Here is a 24,559-nt window from a genome sequence, read left to right as displayed (position 1 = left end):
AAGATTGCTACCTTCTCCGAACCTCGGTTATCCTCTCTGGGGAAAGGAATACGCCCGAAAAACCTGAGAAAGCCATCAGGAATCCCCAGATAGATACGCTCTTGACTGGGGATTAGCTGTGACTTCTCGAAATTCACTAGCAAACCCAGAGAAGCTGTAGATTCGTCGTTAATCGTAAGTCCTCCAGACATTTCTCCTTGGACTTGGCCCTGATTAGCCAATCGTCCAAGTAGAGGGAAATCCTCACTCCCTCGAGATGAAGCCACTGAGCAACGTTCTTCATCAGCCCAGTGAAGACTTGGGGGGGCTGTGGAAAGGCCGAAGCATAGGGCCCTGAACTGAAAAACGTTCCCTCCCCACATGAATCTTAGAAATTTGCGTGAAGAAGGATGGATCGGCACATGGAAGTAAGCGTCCTGAAGGTCCAGTGACACCATCCAGTCCCCGGGACGAAGAGTGCTAAGACTGATGAAGTCGTCTCCATAGCGAACTTCCTCTCTTCACAAAGACGTTCAGGGCGCTTACGTCCAGAACCGGCCTCCATCCTCCTGAGTTCTTGGGAACTAAGAACAGACGGTTGTAGAAACCCGCGGAAAGAGGGTCCTGTACCATCTCTATTGCCTCTTTCTCCAACATCAGCTCTACTGCTAGAGCGAGGGCTTGATTCATTAGAGGGTCTTTGTATTTGGCCACCAGTTCCCTTGGAGTGGTGGTCAAAGGTGGTCTCGAGATAAAGGGAATGAGGTATCCCCTCTTGATGATAGCGAGGGACCAGTTGTACGCCCCCTTCCGTGCCCAGACATCCGCAAAGTTCAGAAGTCTGGCACCCACAGTTGTCTGGAGGACAGGCGAGCTACTTCTTGGCCCTAATAGACCGAGAGAAGGTCTTTCCTCTTCTGGGTGGTCTCGAACCTCTGGAGGAAGAAGAGCGGGACGAAGGACCTCCTCGAAAGGGCTCTTGCCTAGTCTTATTTTCCTTCTTCGTTTTCTGTTGGAACGAAGGTTTCGGGATTCTAGCTGAGCGAGCCAGCATATCCTGCGTCACTTTTGCTGACAACGAGCTGGAGATGTCATTAATTATCTTCTTCGGGAAGAGTTGCGGAGAAAGTTGGGAATACAACAAGGAAGCTCTCGGTGCATGAGAGACAGCCTTGGTAAGAAAGGGGCAGAAAATGGCCCTCTTCTTTACTACTCCTGCGCCAAAAAGGGAAGCAATCTCCCCGGATCCGTCTCTCACTGCCTTGTCCATACAAGACAGCACTGCGTGAAGGTCTTCAGGTGAAAGAGTGTCTTGATCTTGAGTCCTCTTACCCATGACTCCAAGGGTCCAGTCAAGAAAGTTAAAAACCTCTAAGACTCGGAACATTCCCTTCAGAAGGTGATCCAACTCGCTCATACCCCACGTCGTCTTCGCAGAATTAAGCGCCGAGCGACGTGCGGAATCAACCAACGAAGAGAAGTCCGAGTCTGCTGAAGAGGGAAGAGTCAGACCCAAGGGCTCTCCTGACTCGTACCAGAACCCCATCTTACCCATAAGTTTGGACGGGGGAAAAGAAAATACGGTCTTGCCTTTCTCTTCCTTCGAAAGCAACCAGTCGTCAAAATTCTTAAGAGCCTTCTTCATCGACACTGTCGGTTTCATCTTAACGACTGAAGACTTCTTAGACGTATTGGTCGTTGAAAATAAGGACGGAGGTGACGGAGGAGCAACGGCCGAAAGAGACTCCCCAAAATCTTGCAAGAGGAGGTCGGTCAGTCTCTTATATGAAGAAACTGAAGCATCCTTGGGCAAATCTTCCTCAGAATCCCCAAGGTATTCTTCAGAAGAATGATGTTTAGAAGCTCTACTACCAGGAGGAGAGCTATTCCTTGGAGAGCGCCTGTTCGGAGAGCGCCTACTAGGCGAGCGCCTACTGGGAGAATGTCCACTGGGAGAGCGCTAGGAGAAGCCTACCAGGAGAGCGCCTACCTGGAGAGCGCCTACTTGGGGAGCGCCTACTAGGGGAGCGCCTGCTAGGAGAGCGCCTACTAGTGGAAGCTCGCCTGTCGGAAACAAAGTCTAATTCCACAGAAGAGCGCCTGGACAAGGGAGAGCGCCTATCAGGCTCTCTGCGCCTGCTAGGCTCTTGGTGCCTATCAGACTCCAAACCCCTACCAGGCTCTTGACGCCTGCCACGGGGAGAGAAAACATCCACAGAGGAGTCCCTGTCCGAAGCACTGCGCTTACAAGGCTCTGAGCGCCTATCCAATCGGGAGTGAACCAACGGAGATGAATGCTTCCACTGGCGCCTACAAGGCTCTTGGCGTCTACTAGGCTCTTGGCGCCTACTAGGCTCCGAGCGTCCGTCAAAAGGAGAGCGGCAACCAGGCGAAGAACTCTTCCTTCGCTCCTGACGATAACGAGGCTCTTGACGTCTGTCAAGCTCTTGACGCCTAGCTGAAGAGGAGCGGAAATCCTGAGGAGAGAGCCTGTCCGGCTCCTTACGCCTGACATGCTCAAAACTCTTGCTGGGAATAGAGGAGAGCCTGCTCGGATATTGATCCCGAACTTCAGTCTGCCCTTCTGACTTCCTGCTACGAGGCTCAAAAACTTCTCTAGCCGGAGGAGAGCTAGCAGAAGGGACGTTCTTAGACTTCTTCACCGGAAGCGAGGCGTCCTTCTGACGAGGAGAACTCCCGGCAATAGAATCAGCTAAAGCCGCAATCTGCGCTTGCAGACCCGCCAGGATGCGCGCAGGAGATCTCTTAAATTCCTCTACAGGAGACGAAGTCCGAGACCAAACAGTAGAAGCGTAAACAGAAGAATTCTTGGCTCTCTTGCGTTCCACTTCTGGCTCTTCCGCGAAGGATTCGGGGCTGGAAGGAAGGGCGCAAGGAGCTTTCCAGGGCCTCTTGAGAGGGCGAGACGACTCCGAGGCGCTCCATCTACGCTTAGGAGAAGGCGACGAAGATGACGAGAAGCACTGGCGCAATAACTCCTTCTTGGTTCGATCCAAGGCAGCCTGGGAACGAGCAACAGGATCTGCCGAGGGGAGACGCCTGACCGGTGGGGGTTCTCCCTAACCTTCCTGCGGCTTTCGACTTTCCTCCACTCCACTGGGTTCTGGGAGTCTGGAAGAGGTCTAGGCCTGGAAGCGTTAGTGAGCCGGTCAGACGCACCCTCCACTTCACTAGGGGCACTGCACTGATCACTTGCACTATCACTCTTACCTTGTCGAGAGCGAGCGAGGCTCTCCTTACTCCTGATCGAGGCTCTCCGAAAACGAATCTTCAGGTTCAAAGCTGGGCGCAGGGGCTGAAACTGGAGAAGGAACTTACTTCTACTACAGGGTTCTCAGCGTCAATCTCACTCACCCTCGATCTACTAGAGCTCCTTGAAGAAGCCTTGCGCGCCCTATCCTTCTCTAACTTTCTCACATAAGAAGAAAGAGCCTTCCAACCATCCTCATCCAAATTCTTACACTCTTTGCAAGGGTTAATAAAAGAGCATTCATTCCCTCTACAAGACGTACATACAGAGTGAGGATCTAATGCAGCTTTAGGAAGTCTAACTTTACATTCCTTCACTGAACAAACCCTAAATAAACTAGGTTTCTTAACTTCAGAATCATCCATGATTATTAATTCTAAGAAAAAGCCAAAAGAAAAATCCAAATAACAATCCAAAAAGCGTATGCCAAGCCAACAAACAAAGGGTACTTCACCAAAATCCAATTCGTCGGCAACGAGAAAGAATTTAACTATCGTAAGGACTGAACAACAGGTGTTGTCCAGCCGGCGACAGAAAATAATCTGACAAGAAAGGGGGACTGGTTCTTACACCCGCCACCTAGCGGCGGGTAAGGTAGATCACCTGACCTACCTGTAGCGTGTGCCGCGAGTTTTGAATTTTCTGTCGTGACGTCAGAGACCTAAGCTAAGTATATATCTGGCAGGGAAGTTCATGTACAAAACTTAAAAATTTACGTAATAAATTAAACATAAACACTTTTGCAGGGTTTTGCAGTGTTGCTGGAGGATTCCCAAAATTTCGCACTATTGTGAAAAACTCGCATATGATAATTAGTTAGGTTCCAATGAAAAGTTCGCGCTATTGTGAATTCGCGCAACTCGAATCGTGGAGGAAAATCTCACGGAGCTTTGGTCAACAAGGTTAGAAGATCGGGAAACCATTCTGCATGTGGCCAAAGGGAGCCACTAGGGTCAACCTGAGGTTCTGGGAGATCATCACTGTTGATCACTTGACAGATTAGGCAAAAAGGGGGCAAGATGTGTTTCCAGGTTTTCTGCTGAACCTAGTTGCAAAAAGGACTACTGTCAGCCTTCTCCACAGATACAATAGCCTTTCCACTATCTCCTGATGAAGTGACCATTCCTTCCCCAGTACACCTGAACCCAATGGCTCAGCTTGATTGTCAGCTGTTCCTCTTTCCTGGGATGTATCTGGCCAAGAGGTCTACTGAATGGGAGACCACCCATTGGTGTAACTGTACAGTCAACTCATGAGTAGCCAACCCTCTTTTGGCTTCACCCTTATACGTCTAAGTAAGCAAACATCATTACAAATTTTAAAAAATGGCATAAGAAATAACAAGTGATGAGTATTTTACTTTAAACGATGTAAGTTTCATATTGTTCACTTACCTTTAATTCTAGTCCTTCTTCTTATGTGATTCAGCCCAGTCTTTAACCTTCTCCCATAGCTTGCTTGGTTCATCAACTCTTGGAACTTCATAATTTTGTGTGATGTAGATTCCCGCATACACACCGGCTCCAAACGTTAGCTGTTGGGACATAAAGAGCAGGTGTAGCTATTTATTTGAATGAAAATGCAATCAAATGTTATATTGTACTAGGAACCACAGCATAGCATGAAACAAAATACCTGGGGTGCTGAACTTCCTATATACGAGTATTTGTTGCTTTTTGGGACTTTTTTAACTTCAGTTACTTTTATTTTTGAACATTAATAATGCATTTGTTACATTATTTGTTAAATTACATCAGCCAGTAACTTTAATAATGAAATACTGTATTTTACCACACAAGAAAAGAATTGACCAAAGAATGCACCCATCCTGGAATTTGGGAAAGGATACTGATGACTACAGTTCCACAGGCGTCTCATTTGACAAAATCTTGATGCATTCTAAAAAACAAACCCCAAATCAATAGAACATTAAACAAAAAGCCAGGGATTCACTTTTAATGTTAATGTTCACACGCTTTCTGTATAGTACATATTATACAATGGGGAAAAGTCTTGGCAATGATACACACAAAACATCTCAGAGCAATGGAAAAATTTTAAAAAGGGAATAATCGTATGAACTGCAAAATGACTTGTGAACACCACTCCGTCAAAGTTGGTCAAGTCATGCAGGTATCATGGGGTTTCAAAATAATACTGAATTTAGAAAACCAACTGGGCATCTTTTCAAAGTAAACATGCACGCTTTAGTGTTTCAGATCCTTTCACTAAAATATAAAAACTCCATCTTATACAGATGACTAAATGAATCTCATTTTATTTCAGATTCATAAAAAGGCCATGTTTTTTTTTACTGAGTGAGTATGTCACCAGTAGATATTTTCTTTACTGAGTATGTCACCATAGTGGATTTTTTTCTTTATAAATAAAGGGTACTTATTGATTAAAGATTTGTGTTACTATGGTGTACATCACTGGAAATTGTCAAGCTATTGTGTTAATATTCTAATCATGAGACAAAGAATTACAATAATGCATGATGTAACTGTAAGGGGATAGTGTGTGGTGCACTGTAGGCAAAATATAAGGTTCTTTGCAGTTTCCCTTTGGCCCCTAGCTGCAACTTCTTGCATCCCTTTTACTGTATCTCCATTCATACTCACTTTCTTCCACCTTTGCCACCCTCTCCTAACAATTGTTTCATAGTTCTACTGCCAGATTTTCATCCTGTTACACCTTAAAAACCTTTCCACTCTCAATTTCCCTTTCAGCGCTGAGTGACCTCCTAGGTTCCAGTGCTTGGCTTTGACCTAAATTTTATACAGTATTACATTCCAATATAGTTAAGTTTTTAAAATAATGACCTGAATAAATTTTTAAAAATAAATTTAAAATCTATACATATAAGTACGTATAAAGCAAATTAAATAAATGAACAAATATTAATCCTTATTATCAAGCTGGCAAACTAACTCAACAATTTTTGTGGAATATGGTACTTTAAAAAAAAAAAAAGGACAGAAAATTCATGTAAATTGGAAGACGATACTTTTACAAAAAGGACAGAAAATTCATGAAAGTTTTAGTGATGGCTGAAATATCGAAGGGAGTGGAGGAGAGAAAATAAAAACAGAATATCTAAAGAACAATGAAGTCTTAAGATGGAACAAAATTATATTGTACCTTGTAAATATATATAACATGCTTAACAAATATAAAAAAGCTCAATTTATTTGCAACATTTAACATGTAGCTTATTCATAAACCTTTATTCAGATGACTTGGTAAAACAACCAACTAATAAAATTCTGTGACCTCAATCAAATGGTCTAGTGGACTGCCAAACCTACTGTCCTGGTTGCATCTCGAGGTATGAGATTCTCTTATCACTGAACAAGTAGCAGAGATAAGAGGAGAAATTCTCTAAGCACTGTCTTCCAGTCTCCTAATTTATAATTCTGGACTTGAGAAATGAAATATCAGACATTCTCCTCCTTCACTGAGATTAACAGGATGGTGTGGGCAGTTTTGGGGAGTGTAAGGCTTGTGAGAGTAGATCACAGTTGGCATCTCACTCTGTAATACTACATTATTTTTTGTTTTCCAACCATTGTATCGAATTACAGCCAAATCTTATTTTTTATATATATTTGTCATTTAACATGACAATACCAACCCAAAAGCATCATAATTACATTTGAACTAAAAAATTTAGTTTCATTCCAAGTAAACTTTTTCTGATAAAACTAAAAGGAATTTTTTTATATGGTCTTATGTAACTTGCTTTTTTTGTGTTTGGGTCAAATCTTGTAATGCAATTTTCGACCTGTTGCCTTCATCCAATGGACTAGAAATTTTGCACGGTTACTCAATCCTCGCAACAATACAACCTTACATGATCGGTACGTCAGAAGTGACCTCTAGTGGCCCTACAGTGACCTCTCCCAGTATCTCAGGAATTGTATGAAGGGATATACTCTTCAGGTTTTTATACCTTCTTTCATTCGGTAGAATAAGTTAACAACTTTACAGATTCTTCAAACCTTCTTTGGCTCAACAGGACATAAAAGATCACGTTCAATTTTGTTAGCTAAAATCATAAATCAGTTACAATTTGTTGTATGAAATAAAAAATTAAACGCTTTTATTAAAATGCAATGAAAAGTAAAAAATTTTTTAAGGCACCAGGATTTTCTTACAATTAATCAAGTCTACAAAAGTAAAAGCGTGGATGCCACACTTGGAAGGAAATACTACAAGAATTTTTTTTTTTTTTTTTTTAATTTCTTGTAGCATTTCCTTCCAAGTTTGGCACCCACGCTTTTATTTTTGTAGACTTGATTAATTGTAAGAAAATCCAGGTGCCTCAAAAAATTTGTTGAAACTTCAAAAAGAGAGATTGTACTTTGCTGCAAGTCGCAATGTATCTTTTATGTAAGTGGAAATGCTTATTGTATGAAAGGAATAGTATAGTATGTTTTGTTACATTTGTATTTGGTTAGGAAAAAGGGGGGGGGGGGGGCTGGTATGCATCCCCCGCGAATAGTGGGGGACCACTGTATGTGTAACAGCTCTTAATTACCAGCTGTCGGTTTGTTTTGCTGTTTGGGTAGTGGGCTGAATGTTTTGGTGGTGGACAATGATGGTCAGTCAGGCAGTATAGTCACAGTCGAATTGTGTAAGCTCAAATCAAGTGGTCATATGGATAAGATCTAGTCCAGCGATCTCCAAGAAGTTATCAGGATCTCCGTATCGTAATCACTTACCAAGTATTCCTATATTAAAGTTCATTTAGGGAAATTCCTTTTTGGGATATGAACGTGTGATAGGGAAGTGTTTCCTATAATGTTCTTTGGATGAAAATAGTGAAAGGGAGACCGTGCTAACACCAGATCTCAAACCATCTAAGCTAGGAATAACTAATCCATCATTCACAATTACAGTAGATGTCACTTAAAATAAATATAGTAATCTGGGTATCATATTTTACAACTTAGGCTACAATTTGGTTCTTCATGTTTCAACTCACTATGGGCTATACATACTACTACAATCCCTTGCTCTACTTCTTACTAAGAGAGTAGTAATAAAATGGTGCCGTGACCAGGATTACTATGATTAATTATTACATCAGTAATTTATGCAGTTTGTGTGTGAAATTTCGAGGATACAACATTGTGATGTTTGGTGATAAATGCAAGACGTGACTGGCTGATGGTGGCGGCCATATTTAAATAGACATGCGCTAGCCTAGCTGAAATGAACAAACCACATATATATATAGATATATATATATTATATATATATATATATAGATCCTATATAATATATATATATATATATATATAACCAGAAGTGATATACAATTGGTTGTTTTAAAGAGGTATAGCCAAATACATACGTATATACATTTGCCAGTGTGTTATATATATCTTTGTATTGGCTGACAGTTTGTATAATTTGGAGTAGGTAAAAAATAGTTCATGATGTCTGACATAGAGGAAGTAAAGAGGAGACAAGCGGGTTTAAGTCTGTGATAACTAGTTGGACAAAGAAAATTGAAGCCACAATTGGAGGAGATATCAATAGTATTTCTTCATTGAGAGACTCCTTGATGGAGTATTTGCAGAAGGTCCAGCAATTGGAGTGTTATATTGGATCTAACGGATCCCACAGGACAGCCTGATGAATCATGATTCCAGCAGAATACTAGCCTAAAGGTAGGTACTGAAATTCATACACTAAATTCCTCTATTAAGAGTCTTCTAATTGTATGAAGTAAACATAGTTCACTGAATTGCCTGTCAAAGCTAGTGTAAAATATATAGCCAAAACACATACATAAAAACATGACCAGAGGCACATGCGTCCCAAGTTAAAACCTTGACTAGCAGTAATCTTGAAAAACAGCAGCCATTTTGGAATTTTGAGTGGACACTGTAAATTTCAAAATAAAAAAAGTGGCGAATGTCGATGGAGAAGATATACATGTAGCAAATGTCATGTTTGTATCATTGACTAAGTATTTTTGGGAAAAATTTATTCTATCTGCTGCACTAGAAATCTTTCATTCATAACAATGACCCATGGAAGATTTGCAAATCAAAATTCTGTGGGAAAAATAAACACATGTACTATTATGAAGTTTCAATATCGAAGTTCACCATAAATAATATAATCTAAAACAAACCGGTGCAAATAGAGAACATCAAATGTGAAGCAACAGAATTTTTGACTAAGAATCATATTAACAGTAAATATATACTAAGAAATCTTTTCTCAATTATACAAAGTGCAAAGTAAAGGTGGCCCATCTAAAAAGAGACTTTCAATTATGTAATTATTGGCAACAGTTGTGGACCGAAAATTCGTACCAAACTTTACACAGAGATTTTCGATATCTCATCCCCCATTCTAAAACCTGAAATATTTTGTGAACAGTGATCATTTGCAAAAGTTAAACAGTCCAGCTATATATCTGAATATCGATGATTTAAATAAAGGTTGTTTTGCTTGCTGTATCCAATTACAGTATATTGAGAGTTTTATTATTATAGTGCTACTGTATTACAGAATATAAACATTGTCATCGTACTGCATTTTCTTTCTCAAAATCTCGGCTGATTGTGTGCGATTACCTACATTGCCATTGGCTGCTAGTAGAGATATAATTCGGAGATACTTTTTCTTATAAATTAACAAAGCTGCGTTTAAAAAGTGCAAATTTCTTCACTATATATGCAATAAGAATGTGTTTTCGCCAGTTCCGGGCGTCGCTTTCACCTGCCCGCTATTCGTTTTTATTCAGCCTCTGCTGTAACTTGCAGCTTTAATTTACTGGTATTCTTTCTTAAGATCTCCATTGCGAGAAGGATAAATAAGGATGTCATTTATTTTTACTGACGGAAGCTACCTTTGAGAATCGGCAGGGTTTAATAACCTGACAATTTTATTGCCATCCTTAAGATTGTGATGTCGGAAATCGGCTTTCTCTCGATTCGGTTGTTGGCGCCGGAGGATGGAGCATCATCATAAATATTAAGGTTGGAGAGAGAGACTTTGACTGGTACACTAACAGATCTTCAGTTGCAAAAGTCGAATAATAGATGTATTGAGAATAATGACATTTTAAAAGAATTGTTCGTTTACTATATCTAATCATCATGCATGACTTATTACCATATTATGGTATTACATAATAGGAACAGAGCGATCATGCGCCATTTGCATACTGGTTTTTTGCATTTCTTAAAGTAATCAGCTGATTGCATTTTACCTACATCATCATCGTTTTTAGTTGCAGAGTGGCTCTTATTTCAGAGAAGCGTTTCTTTCGTAAATTATCAAAGCTGGGTTTTAAAATAGCAGCTACTTTATTCATAACTGCAGTAGATGAAGTATACATGTGTGATTTAGCCAGTTTCAGACGTTGCTTTTGCCTCTAAAGCATTTTGCAGTCTGCTCATTATTCGCTTCTTCAGACACAGGCAAAACCTGATGCTTAAATTTGGTGGCATACTTTCTTAACATCTTTTCCGTTGCGAGAAGGATGAATACAAACTTTTTATTTTCATTCGTGGAATTACAATGAAAATAAGCAAGTTTCTGACAAGTTGACAACTGTAACGCAACTCCTAATAAACGTGTTAGTTATGGTAACTAACCTCGGTAAACCCCGTAGGGGCGTAGCGCCCGTCAGTGCACGTAGGCATTACTTAAGGTTCATTGCAGCGCCCCATTGGCCCCTAGCTGCAACCACTTTCATTCCCTTTACTGTACCTCCAATCATATTATCTTTCTTCCATCTTGGTGTCCACCATCTCCTAACAATTGTTTCATAGTGCAACTGCGACGTTTTCCTCCTGTTACACCTTTCAAACCTTTTACTCTGTTTTCCTTTCAGCGCTGAATGACCTCATGGGTCCCAGCGCTTGGCCTTTGGCCTAAACTCTATATTCCTAAATCCGATGCTAACCTTGGTCAACAGATGTTTCTCTATTAGGTTGTTATGTCGGTACTACTGTTGTTTATTCAAGTGATTTGCACGCAGTAACAAGTGGTTGTCAATGGAAGAAATAGTATATGAATTCTACACATTCCAGAAGTTTGGTTGTCGTGGTTGGATGATTGATGATTCGCCTTTAACCGACTGAACTTTGACGCCTAAGCCTGTGAGTTTAAAGCTAACTTACATAACCTTTATCGGTGAAATCTACCGAAACTGAGACAAGCATAGGAAGCCTAAACTTGCACAATGCGTAGGAAGCTCAGCCTTGGATCATCTACCAAAAGATTGAAGCCTGCACATGAAGAATATCATCATGCAATCTACAGAAATGGCATCTCACTACACACGATATTATATGTGATGAAATCATGTTTTGGGTCAATATTTTAAGGATCAGATGGTAGATGATACATGGGCATATACGAAAATTACGGGTCTCATTGACGCTGTATATTTTGTAGTTTTACGGAATGTAATGGTTGAAAACGAAATGTGCTTCTGTATCAAGGAGCAAAATTCAATTCTGAAAAATATTAAAAACAGAAATGACTTTCCCCCAAGGTTTCGAATTAGAGATTGTGGACATAATATGTTACTCACAAACACATATATATTATATGTGTGTGATAAAAATTACGTTAAAACACACAATATATATATATATATATATATATATATATATATATATATATATATATATATATATATATATATTGTGTGTGTGTGTCTATGCAGTCATTCATGTGTGAGAAAGGTGGGCAGGTGTGTGTGCATGTACATAAGTAATTTATAATCGCAATATGTGTCTTTCACCCTCTCTCCTTTTCCAAACAAATAACTTCAGTAAAAGAAATTTCCAGTACTACACGATCTTTGAAAAGGAAAATCTCTGAAAAATTCCAAAGCATGATACCCAATGTATGTGTCCATTGCCCATAATATCTGTTATTACAGGGAATATATATTTATAATTAAACTATGGGTCAATATAGCCAAATAGGAAGTTACTTCCCCCATTCGTTGCTCACGTCATTTTAGAAAAGCGGACCGTGACCAAACGAAACGTGGGTTTCACGACGCGTAGAGTGCTCTGACTCGCTCTGCGACGATTTGCCCATAGAGACGAGACCCCCGTCGGGGGGGGGGGTTGTGCCGCAGGCACTATTTAAGTTCTTTGCAGCATTCCTTTGACTGCACTTTCTCCATTCATACTCCCTTTCTAGTTCTATCTCGCTATCCACTATCTCCTTACAACTGTTTCATGGTGCAACCGCGAGGTTTTCCTCCCGTGTCATCTTTCAAACCCTTCTGCTCTTCATTCCCTTTTCAGCCCTGAATGGCCTCATGGGTCACAGCGCTTGGCCTTTGGCCTAAATTCTATATTCCACAAAGGCTGGACAGCCAAATGACATGAGTGTTTGAAGCCCATAAAGGAGGGACAGCCCAATGACAGAGTACAGGGATATATCAACACGATTTTTTTTACGTAACACGTATACATACATGCAAAAACCATGGAGGAAACACTAAATAATAAACAAAAGGTAGATATCACGATTATTTTTGAAGGAACAGGGACAGAGAAATGTAGCCAGGCAATGACATGTAGCATTAGATCCAGCATTGCATTAACCAAAAACCACAGAAAGAATTATTCATCTGAAAATACCAAGACCCAATTTCATTGAGGCATTTGGCTTGCTTACTAAATAATAGCACACGACAAGCATGACAGCTTGAATGAAGCCACTGATACTAGCCATGCTGCTTGTAATTGCGACACGAGATGAAAGAAAACGCCGGGCGATACGACACTAGGCAGGCTGCTCTTAAATCATGACAAGCAATCGACAAAACTCCTTCACTTTCATAACTCCTAAGAGTTGGAACCAGTCTCTTCAGGCTTTCCAAAGCATCGTCCACACGACCCCTTCCATGCCTCGTATGTCTTGGCTTCTACGGAGGAAAGGCACTCGTGGTAATCGGTCGGAAAATATGGAGCGGTAATCTCTGTTTTACATATCGTCAGCAGATAGAGTCTGTGTCGTTTTCACATGCTACAATAAAATCATTTTGCTAAAAAAAAAAGCAAGTGCTATAATAAAATAATTTTGCTAAAAACAATCAAGAACACATATCGAAAGTAACTGGCAACACAATGCAAACTAAAGATAGCTACTTAAAAAAAATTGCTAAAAGAAACTAAAGGAACATCAAGAAAACTTAGCAACATTTCAAAGGCGTTTAGTGCGAAGTAGCGTCTACACGTTATATATTACTGCACCGTATTGGCAAATTAACAAAATCTTAACACTGTCATGAAATAATCCTCATTTCTTCTTGTAATTCAGCCAGAACAAAGAACTATTTCCAACTCGAAACAAGGTAGAAGAAATATACGAAGTCAAAGATGTGGCCACCAGCACACGAGAACACAAACTGAGGTGGAGCTACTACAACGGACCAAGGATCAGACAAAACAGGAACTCGCAAACACAATACGTAGCCATGATTAAAGATGAATAAAGTAGACCCGAAACATATACACACTGACTATGGAAGGTAGGCATTTGAAAGGTAAATAACAAAATTTGTAGACAATTGCTACGGGGTCATCGGGGAAGAAATAAGAGATGTCAAGAGTCCAAAAATACAGAGAATGCTCCTAGTTCCAACGTTGCCACAGCCTCCCTCTCTGTCTCTAATCGAGTTCCTTGCCCCAGATAGCAAGACACCAGTCCCAAAATGTATTCACACACACGCACGCACGTGTCCAACTCTGGGAAGATATCTTGGGAAGTTTCCTTTCTGCGAAGCTTAGTACAGTGAAAACATACCGAACGACGCAGGTGAATATGCAATCTAGATTTAAATACAATGGATAATATTAGAAATGTGATCCATAATCTAATATCAATGTATATCTGTTGACTAAAACAGCTGCTTACCAGTAACAATGAGAAAATGGCGTCCTTGGCTGAAATCGCCAGGAGATGGAGGGGGGGGGGGGGTTAAATGCCACGAGTTCTTGAACGAACGAGTGAGAGAGAGAAAAAAATCCGTGATTCACTACAATTATTGTGTAAGAACCACTGCGAAAACTACAAGAAACAACAATGTAATCTCTGGAAAATTTATGACAAGAACAAACATATATCAACACGTATATCTATTTACAGCATAAACTAATGCTAAAGTTTATTTAAATGTAAATATCTGATTTATGCAGCTGTGCATTAAAACTATTGATATGGTATTCTACACACACCCACACAATATAAATATATATAATATATATATATATATATATATATATATATATATATATATAAATGAACTAACCGATGAAAGTATTTCGGAAAAACCCACAATCGAAATCATGCACTGAAACACACGTAAATAGTCGTCAGTAGAGCAGTAGAGATTAACAAATTGCTATTTATAGTTTTTCTGTGAAACGTAGTACCAAACGGAAGTGCGCAATATCATGTCAGATATTTCAGAGCGCTTAATTATTAGTATTTCTGATTCATTTATACAACACACTGCCATTCGTGAATGCCACTACTTCCGTGAAGGATGTCATGCTTTTGTAAGCTTTTCAGCTTTTGAGCTCCATTACACAAAACGATATTCGTTATTTATATGTAGCCTACAGCTGGTCAAGGTTGGCCTTTTTATTTTCAGCAAGTGATTAGCTCTTGAGAAAGACAGAGGTGTCAAGTCTCAGATTTAGAGAACCTTTTATAGTCTTCTATCGAATGATCCGTTTTTCTTATATCGGACTTTAGAACGGTTGACAATGTACATTAATTCAAGAACACTGCTGAAAAAATCAATATTGTCCTCGATGCACATTTCCCCCCTGCCAATGCAGTTGATCACAGGTTTATTTTATTTGTCTCTTTATCTATCAGTTCGAATACTTGAAAACTACTGGTCAGATTTTTAAAGAGTTCTCGTTTTAAGAATCACAATATTCCCTGCAATAAATGATTAGGCTTGAAGTGTAATAATAATAGTTATAATACATATAATAATAAGGACCAAAGGCAGAGGGAGACGTCCATAATAACATTTCTTTATTTGCAACTGCTGACGTTTCAAGTCACCATGAAGTACGAAACCAGAGTGACATAAACAAAGAATTCCAGGCCGGGGTAAACTCACGTCAGGTAAGAGTTGTTGCGGTAGTTTGGTTATTCAATCTTGGTACTAGTAGTTTAATGAAAAAGTGATTCAAAGATAGGAAGCGAAGAATTGGGGACTTTGAAAAGTATTTTCATATTTTTCTGATCAATTTCTGTTTTACATCCTTTGGCGTGTTCTCGAATATTTGAAAACTCTGGATTCGATAGTGTGACTCCAGTTCTATAACTGAACCCCCTATGCCAATCAATTCGTACTTTCAGTAGGCGGTGTGAGGCACCCACGTATCTCCCCTGACTACATCGGGGGTAGAAAATAAATAGACGATGCTTGATGTCATAAGAGGGGTAATTTTGTCTTTGTACTGGAATGTTGATTTAATATTAAGAGGATTAACCAGAATCAATTTACAGTTAATGGTATGTGCATACTGTTAACAGGAATTAGGTTATTCGAAGTGTAGTAAAATGACTTATCAAGAATCATAGGGACACTGGCGAAAAACGGCATAGTAGGATCTGTAGTTATCTGTAATTTGGGTATATTTTTATTATTCAGAAATTTATTTAAACATGTATTAAAAAAAGTCTGGAACGGTTATTTCATTATTGAAACCAGACCAGCTGGAAGTTCCAGTAAAAGCCATGTGGAAGACGGTAACCAATAAGTTTAATTTAAAGTTAAAACAGCAATAACTTTTTTAAAAATTCAAACCTTCGCCGGTAAAAAGTCATTTTCCTAAACACTGTCGAATTAAAACGGTCGTTTTCTCGAGTGACTAAAACGTCTAGAAAGGGTAACTTCTTGTAGTTTTCATGTTCAATAGTAAACCTTATAATTGGATGTGCTGTGTTAGCATACTGGAGAAACATTTCAACCCTTTGTTTGTCTCTAAAAAGTAGCAACGCATCATCTACATATCTACAGTAGAAGAGGGGATGGAAGGCCAGAGGGCAATTGTCCAGCAATTGCTCCTCTAGTGAACACATAAAAATATTGGCAAAGGTCGGGCCGAGTGGAAATCCCACTGCCATTCCTTCTACTTCTATTTTAATTATTCCAGCTTTGATAATGAGACAGATGTCTTGAAACGTCAGCAGTTGCAAATAAAAGATATGTCGTTACTATGGACATCTTCCTCTGCCCTTGGTCCTGTTTGCCTCGGCTGATAGCAGGTGCCTTCCCCCTCAGCTGTAATAACAACAATCAATGAGTTATAGTTTCTTCTTGATTTTGTCAATCAAACGAGAAGAAAGTATCACTCATTGATGTCGCAATACCAGGGAACACCAGAGTAGATGAGAAAGAAAGAGACAAAACTGATATGTATCAAGACCTGAAAATAGAAATAAGAAGAATATGGGATATGCCCGTGGAAATTGTACCCTTAATAATAGGGATTCCAAGATCCCTGACAAGGAACCTGGAAAAACTAGATGCAGAAGTAACTCCAGAACTCATGCAGAAGAGTGTGCTCCTAGAAACAGTGTACATTAAAAGAAAAGTGATGGACTCCAGGAGGGGGATGCAACCCGGAAACCCACACTATAAAAAACACCCAGTCTGTGATAGACAAAATAAAAATAAATAAAAACATTGATTTAAGTTTTATAAATTATTCCTGGATCCAGGATTTAAATATTCATTCGATTATTATGACTGTCACAGAGACATGTACAGAAAAATTAAGCATATCTTAGTTTAACCAGACCACTGAGCTGATTAACAGCTCTCTTAGGGTTGGCCCCAAGGATTAGATATTTTTACGTGGCTAGGAACCAATTGGTTATCTAGCAACAGGACCTACAGCTTATTTTGGGATCTGAACCACATTATATCGAGAAATAAATTTCTAATCACCAGAAATGAATTCCTCTGAATTTTATCGAAACCAGATAAGATCCAGAATATTTTGGTGACTATGGGAATCGACTCACTGACTTTGTGAAATAACGTCAATGACGAAGCACATTTTGCTAACTATGATAATTGCAGAGGTGGAGGTGTGCAATCTCTGATAGGATTGTCACGTTTACAGTGTGGAACTTTCATTGCTTCCTTAAATATTCAACCTGCCTCTTTCAATGTACAATATACATGTTACAGTATTCGAATCTGAATTGTATATTCATGCCAATCTCGTTTTTGTTATGATATATATATATATATATCTATATATATATATATATATATAATATACAGTATATATTCAGCCTACACTTATCAGAGTGCTCCTGATTCACAGACTTACACACACCTTTCTCCTCTAAGATTCCACAAATGGAAGCCGTAGCTAAGTGGGCAAATAAACTGTGACTAACAAAATTAAGCAACAAGAACCGATTTGAAAATGAAAATCAAGAGTCTCAGTCCAAGAAGAAGATGACCATGTTGTTGATTAGCCCATCGTTGGAGACCAAAAAGGACTAACCCTTACCCTGGGTGGCTAATGACCTGAATTCAAGCAGAAGGAAGACAAAGAAAGGAAGAAATAAATGGATGGAATAAGGAGGAAAGGAAACAACTCCAGAACTAAAGCAGATAGCGAGAAATAGATAAGACATAAGTCCACTACCTCCGAAGTCTTAGTCAAATGATAAAAGGACGCTGTTTCTAAAAGGATTCCCTCTCAGATTACAATAAAGATTTACCTGATGTTTAACTGATAATTCTGGAGAACACAGCTATTACTGACTTAACCTTGGTTAAAGGAGTGCAGTCCTTTGCATAACTGAGCACTTGAACTAGTCGAAAAGACAGCCAACTTCTTGACAAAACCTTAGCCTTCTTCCTACCCGTCTCATGGTACAAAGTCAGAAAAGCATGTAATACTATTTGTTCTTATCTTTCGCTAACTGAATTTGCATAAAGTATATTATATAGGCTGATAGACGGATCATTCTCTTGAGATTCATGATGTTTTAGTTCTCTTGAAGTCCAAGGAAAGTTAGGCCCGGGCACACCAAAACTGGTCATCAGAATAACGTTTCTAAATCATTTTTAAACTAAACAAACAAAACAGGGATTTATGAGTGTACTCAGCCATGTGACAGATGCCAATACAAAACATAATAGACTAGAAGAAAGAAATAAGTGTCACTTAAAAAATACTTGGTTGATATTTTCCCTTGAAGTCTTGAAGCATTTTTAAATTAGAAAATGTTGCATTTTTGCCAAACACTCGGTAAAACGGCTGAATGTGATGAAAAATAAAAGGATTTCCTATCACTACGTAAAATAGCACGTTATCCTGAAATGGAGAATGAAAGATCCTAGAGAAAACTGCAAACATGTTCCTACAAACATGTTTCAGACTCCAAAATAAGACTTGTTTCTCAGAGGAAAGGAAAAACGAAACATAAACTACATCTAACATAAGAATGTTTAAACTGGAAAAACTTGCTGCTTAAAAAGTAATTCCTCACTTTTTTTTTCTCCAAACCAAGAACATCACTTCAGCATCACTCGCATTTTACTGTAACAGATCTTTTCATCTTTAAAGTGCAAGTCCCAATTTTTAGCTCAATATGAAAATACAAAATACATATCTACATAACTCCACATATTCACAAAATAAAACTAAATAATCCTACGTAAATGCAGATGTCAAATGTCAAAGGCTTTCTTATATCAACACGGACTAAGAAATCATCGTCACTCCATGAAATTAGAGAGATCTTGTGAACTCAATGTTTTTGGATATTAACGTAGACAAACACCTATTTCCCACTTGTGCCTTTTCCAGCCAACAAGATGGTGTTTTTAACTTCAAAAGCGGACAAAAACATCATAAAATTCTGAACTAGTCCCGGAAACAATAAGGCCTTTTAAAAAAGACAGAAGAGAGAAAGGAGCAGGCGAGGAGAATGTCGCTCAGATGAACTTCTAAAAATACCATCCATCACAGAAAATCAAGATACTGCATCAAATAAGAAGAAGTAGTGGAAGATGATGCGGAGCAAAGATAGAGTGACGGAGGGAAAAAAAGTGCAAGGAAGGAGACTATCAAGGGAGAGCTATTTTTGCCAAGACCTTCTCACATTTTACTCATCGCCTGAGTAGAAGATTGCTCTCTACCATCGCTGGCGCTTCCGAGAACAAACTACAGCGCACGATAGCCAAGAGTAGCCACAAACTGATGACAAGACACTTATTAGCAGGAGGCCATACGCCATAAATGAACCAGGGATGGTTAACAAACGAATGAAAAATTTCCACTCGCGTCAAACCATATATGTAGCACTGTGATATTTAAATAGACTGATGGGAAATAATGATTGTATATGTTATTATGACCTCAGCAATTCCCAAACAAATAAAGAAACATTTAATCACTATGGAAAAAATGAAGGCAATGAATGAATCACCACCTGACCGAACCTAGAGTGTCATTTTACTAGATTAATGTGGCCGCGCAGTTTCACGATTCGGGTCGTAACTTACACGTGGAAGAAAACATCGCTACAACATAGCATCCAATAAAGCTATCCACGGAGTCAGCTAAGAAATAACTGTATTGGTTTCTGAAACACTTTTTAAGACCATTCGGGCCCCAGATTATAGTTCCACCTTCGGTATTATACACAATATTGGGCAAAACGTTTCTGAACTTTTGAGTGATCGTACACGCTCGAGGTGTAGCTTGGATAATGAATACACAATTATATTAGTGTTCATGGATTGATAAACACAGACGAAGACATGGATAAAAAAGTACATACGTACATATTAAAATATTTGCATAACATTTAAAACTTTGTGTGTGAGAGAGAGAGAGAGAGAGAGAGAGAGAGAGAGAGAGAGAGAGAGAGAGAGAAATATTTGACACCCTGCCAACCTTTTGAATCCGACCTTACTTCAGACAACTTGCCTTTCTCTTCTGACATAATCACTTTTTCCTTCTCCGTCTTCCCCGTATATACACGTGATATGTATATAAATATTTATATATATATATATATATATATCATTATATATAATAATATATATAATATAATATAATATAATATATCTATATATATTATATTAATGATATATCATATTATATCTATCTATATATAGATATTATATATATATATATAACTACTCATTCCACATCTCCCTATCCGAAGCATCAATTCAAAGTTAAATGAAAAACCAATTTGTTGTGGTTCTTGAAATCACTATAGATATAAAGTGTACTTATTGCCCAAACATAAATGTCACTAGATGTGACATAACACCATTAAGCTATTTATAAATTATGCAAACAGGAAAAATTTTTCGACACAGTTTATCAAATTATAAACTACAATGAACTTTCCGAAGCACAACTGCCTTCATGGATGACATGAAGATCCCATAATGTCTGTACACAGGCAATTCATTTGTATGAAGAACTGGCGTCACTTTGCAACACATCATTGTGCAATGACCGTGACCCAAATGAGCAACGCCTGCCATTCTCTCAGAAGGCAAAGGTGCACTTAGACGTCAGGGCTGGAATGCTTCAAGATGTCTAATTCATTGACAGATAAGAATTCACTCACGTATGGGATGGCGTATGGTACTCCTCCTTACTTACGTACTACGTGAATGTTGATATATAAAGATCAATAGCAGAGACATTATTTTCGAGAAGAAATATGTCCCATCTCTCAACTTTTTAACACAATGGTACATTCATAAAGAACATATCAGCATGCTTAAATTTAAAAGCAAAAAAAGCCTAAGAGACAACGTGGCAGTGACCTATATTGACATGACAAATTTTACACTATATTTACGTAACTTTTGTCATATTTTAACATACATAAAAATATGATTTCTCAATGAACTTTGTCAAAGAAAATTTTACGTTATGAAAGGACCCACTTTTACAGTACAATTATGCAATAAATATACGTCATCAATGAAGTCTGCCAGGCTATGATTCAAGAAAATGTCTCAATATTGAAGTTCGTTAGTCAACAAAATCAAAAGAAACTAAGTTTGTTAGATGATGTATAACTACAAGGAAATCCATAGTTCACCAATTACGCTTTCACGAGGAAATGTGGATCACCAACATAGTACCTCAAGAAAAATGATAAAAGTACACTCTGGACTTTCAAAAGAAACATAATAGTGTGCCATCTGGTGAGCAACGACAAAGTCTGATAACCCCATTGATTCAAATAAGAAAATCTTTTCTGTCCGGGATCGTAAGAACAACCAATGAATCATATATAAAGGGAAATGCATTTCCTCACTAAACAATACAGTAATGCACAAGGTTCACAATATAAATCAAATGAGACACAACTTCTTTTGTTCACCATCTTCATCAGTAACAGACCGGATGAATACAGTCGCTCTCAGCTGATTCTCGACTGCAGTCAGAGCAAGGGAATGGTCTTCCTGGTTACACTTTGCTAAAACAGTTCCAATCCTATTTGGATTTACATCAAAACATGGCAATTTTAGTTCTCAGCATCAATCCACAAACCACTCCAACTATGAGTATGTAAGTTCCTTTGATTAATGACTAGTTAACTCATCAAACGTTTATCCATTCAACAGGCCAGATCGCTATACAATGTCCTGATTTTTCGTAATATTAGGCTATACAAAAGTCTGATATAAGTGGATATCAATATGATCTGCAAAACTTCCTTATATCCGTCTTACCTCTTGATAGCTATATACAAATATAACCCTCACATCTTAAAGACATGACTTCATCAAAGCGAACTGTGATCAAAACACTTCAGATTCTAGGAAGGCGCCAAAAACACCTTTGGAGTAAAATGTAAAACTGCAGCAGAGGTGTTCAAGATGTCTGTAAGTAAAAGATCCCTGAGAGAACAAAGAACTCCCTTCAAGATCTCTCCCTGGCAATCGATAACAACGAAGCCAGGCAGAGATGACGTCCTTTATAATTATATTTATTTAACTACTGCATCAATAGCAGGCACTGTACAAATATATCAATTAATGAAAGCATCCTTCAGCTAAACCACAGTCAATCTGAACCAAAACCAACAGTCGGCAACGACTGACATCATCTCAGCATATCGTGAGCAACGTTTCAACATAAAGAACTACCCAGACAAAACAACGAGCCGACGATGTTCACCACTTGAAAAACCAGTCTGAGTCGAGATTCTATAATAATAACAGGGTGAAAATGGGGGAGATCAGGAGAAATGATGCCAAGAGCACAAGGACTCACCTGAAAAAAGAACCCTCTCTACTAATTTGCAGCCGCACCTGCAAAGTGCAACTCCTAAAGCAACTCTAAAACAGGCTATTCTCTCCGACAAAAATGTCTGGTGATATTCTGAGGTAGGTACCAGACTTCGGTCGGAATTTGGTTGTTACAATTCGAATACATTTTTATTTTCTATACCAGAATTCCGCAGAAAATGTGTATCTAGTCCCTTCCAATCAGAAGTCAACTCATAGTTGCAGTGTAAACAAAGATTTGCAATCATAATTTATTTCTAATGAGATAATTTAGTATCCTGCTAGAAGTGGTCCCTTTTCTTGCGTTGCTCTGCAAACTCAGTGTTCTTGGGGATTGTTATGCTAAGAGAAATTGTCTCAAGTATTAAGAACCACTCTTACTTCTCTTAGCATAACAATCCCAAAGAATAGTACTGACAGTCTGCAGAGCAACGCAAAAAAAGGGACCACTTTTAGCAGGATACTAAATTATCTCATTAGAAATAAATTATGATTGCAAATCTTTGTTTACATTGCAACTATGAGTTGACTTCTGACTGGAAGGGACTAGATACACATTTTCTGCAGTTTCCATCTAAAGTAACAATCAAAATAAATGACCAAAAAATAAAAGAAAAAATAAAAGGTGTAGGATATGTGTAAAAGTGCCATTATCCAGACACATCATCAGTCTTTGAAAAATAAAACAACTCAATTAGAAGATAGATTAAACAACACCTACCTGGTCGATATACGTCTAATAGATTAAACACCTACCTGATCGATATACGTCTACTGGAAGCAGGACCTAAAGCTCCTATTTCCGAAAACAAAAATATTGCAGAATTCAGCTTTTTAAAGGATAGCTGGGACCCAGGCCAACTCAGTATATACAATTCTGTATATAAAAGCTCATATCTTACATGAATAGCCGACAGCAACTTTGTCACTTGTATGTTTTAGAGATTTCGAGTTTTCCTTTTCTTTCTACTACGTTCGTTGTTTTAATGCAAAAAAAAAAAAAAGGTGACCTAGAGAGATTTTGGATTGCACATACCTAATCTCTCTCTCTCTCTCTCTCTCTCTCTCTCTCTCTCTCTCTCTCTCTCTCTCTCTCTCATATTTATAATTTTTTTAGACAAAAACAAATGAAAATTTTTTTTCATGCATAAAAGATCGATATGTATATTTTATCATCCCACCAATATGTTCAACTCTGCAATGACATAAAACCCCCCTTAACGTGGTATAATCACCAACAGCATTAGAGAAACAAAATATCAGTATAAATCTTACCACCTAAGCGAACTCACTTGAAGCCAAGCGTCACTATATTATCCATTTAAGTGGTAGTAAAAACGCCTTTTCTGAAGTCGTGCTTTTTCGTGTGCTAGTGAATGGCTATCTCTAGAGTTGCACTTATCTTGAAGTGAGGGCGAATAATCACCTTCAAGTGATAGTGAAAAAACGTCTTCGAGTGATAGTGCGCGTATATACTGACGTGACAGCTAAAGCCTATCTTAGTAAGGAAAGGCGAGTGATAGTGACCCCACTAACTAAGCCTATCTTGCTGTGCAACTGAACCCAAGCCTTCAAATGATAATCATTAATGCATCTGCACATCATATACAGAACTGACATGTGGAGACACCTGCAAAGCAATAGCCAGAATGATAATACTACATCTACACAGGCGACAGTATAGATAAAACTAAGACAAAACACGAAGTCTCAATTTCATTTCTATCTTCCTTAAACAAGCAATATTGTATCTTCCGATTTAACTCACATTTAATGACGAAGAAAAAAAGGAATATATATTTTCATCCCTCGTCACAACAGTCAAAATGTTCCCGGAGAACTCCTTTAACAAAGGACTAGTCTGAGATCTGGTAAAATGACTTGGGTGCATACCTTCTACCGCCGCAGTATTTCCTTCTTGGTTACTCCTTTCGGTCCAAGCTGTGCTAAATAAAATTCAACTGCCTTTGTATAAACGAGAAACT

At 38.6% G+C, this 24,559-nt stretch overlaps 1 long non-coding RNA gene across 1 annotated transcript in view; it reads right to left on the bottom strand.

The window, feature by feature from the left end:
* LOC135210956 (uncharacterized) overlaps positions 1-24,559 on the bottom strand; it is a 69,862-nt gene that overhangs the window by 34,445 nt on the left and 10,858 nt on the right. Inside the window, exon 2 of the long non-coding RNA XR_010313596.1 lies at positions 4,645-4,784. This is a non-coding gene — a long non-coding RNA (uncharacterized LOC135210956). The remainder of the gene's footprint in view (positions 1-4,644; positions 4,785-24,559) is intronic.

Source organism: Macrobrachium nipponense, chromosome 4 (genome assembly GCF_015104395.2).
Source record: "Macrobrachium nipponense isolate FS-2020 chromosome 4, ASM1510439v2, whole genome shotgun sequence".
NCBI classification, from domain to species: domain Eukaryota; kingdom Metazoa; phylum Arthropoda; class Malacostraca; order Decapoda; family Palaemonidae; genus Macrobrachium; species Macrobrachium nipponense.
This window is presented reverse-complemented; position numbering and strand designations above follow the sequence as displayed.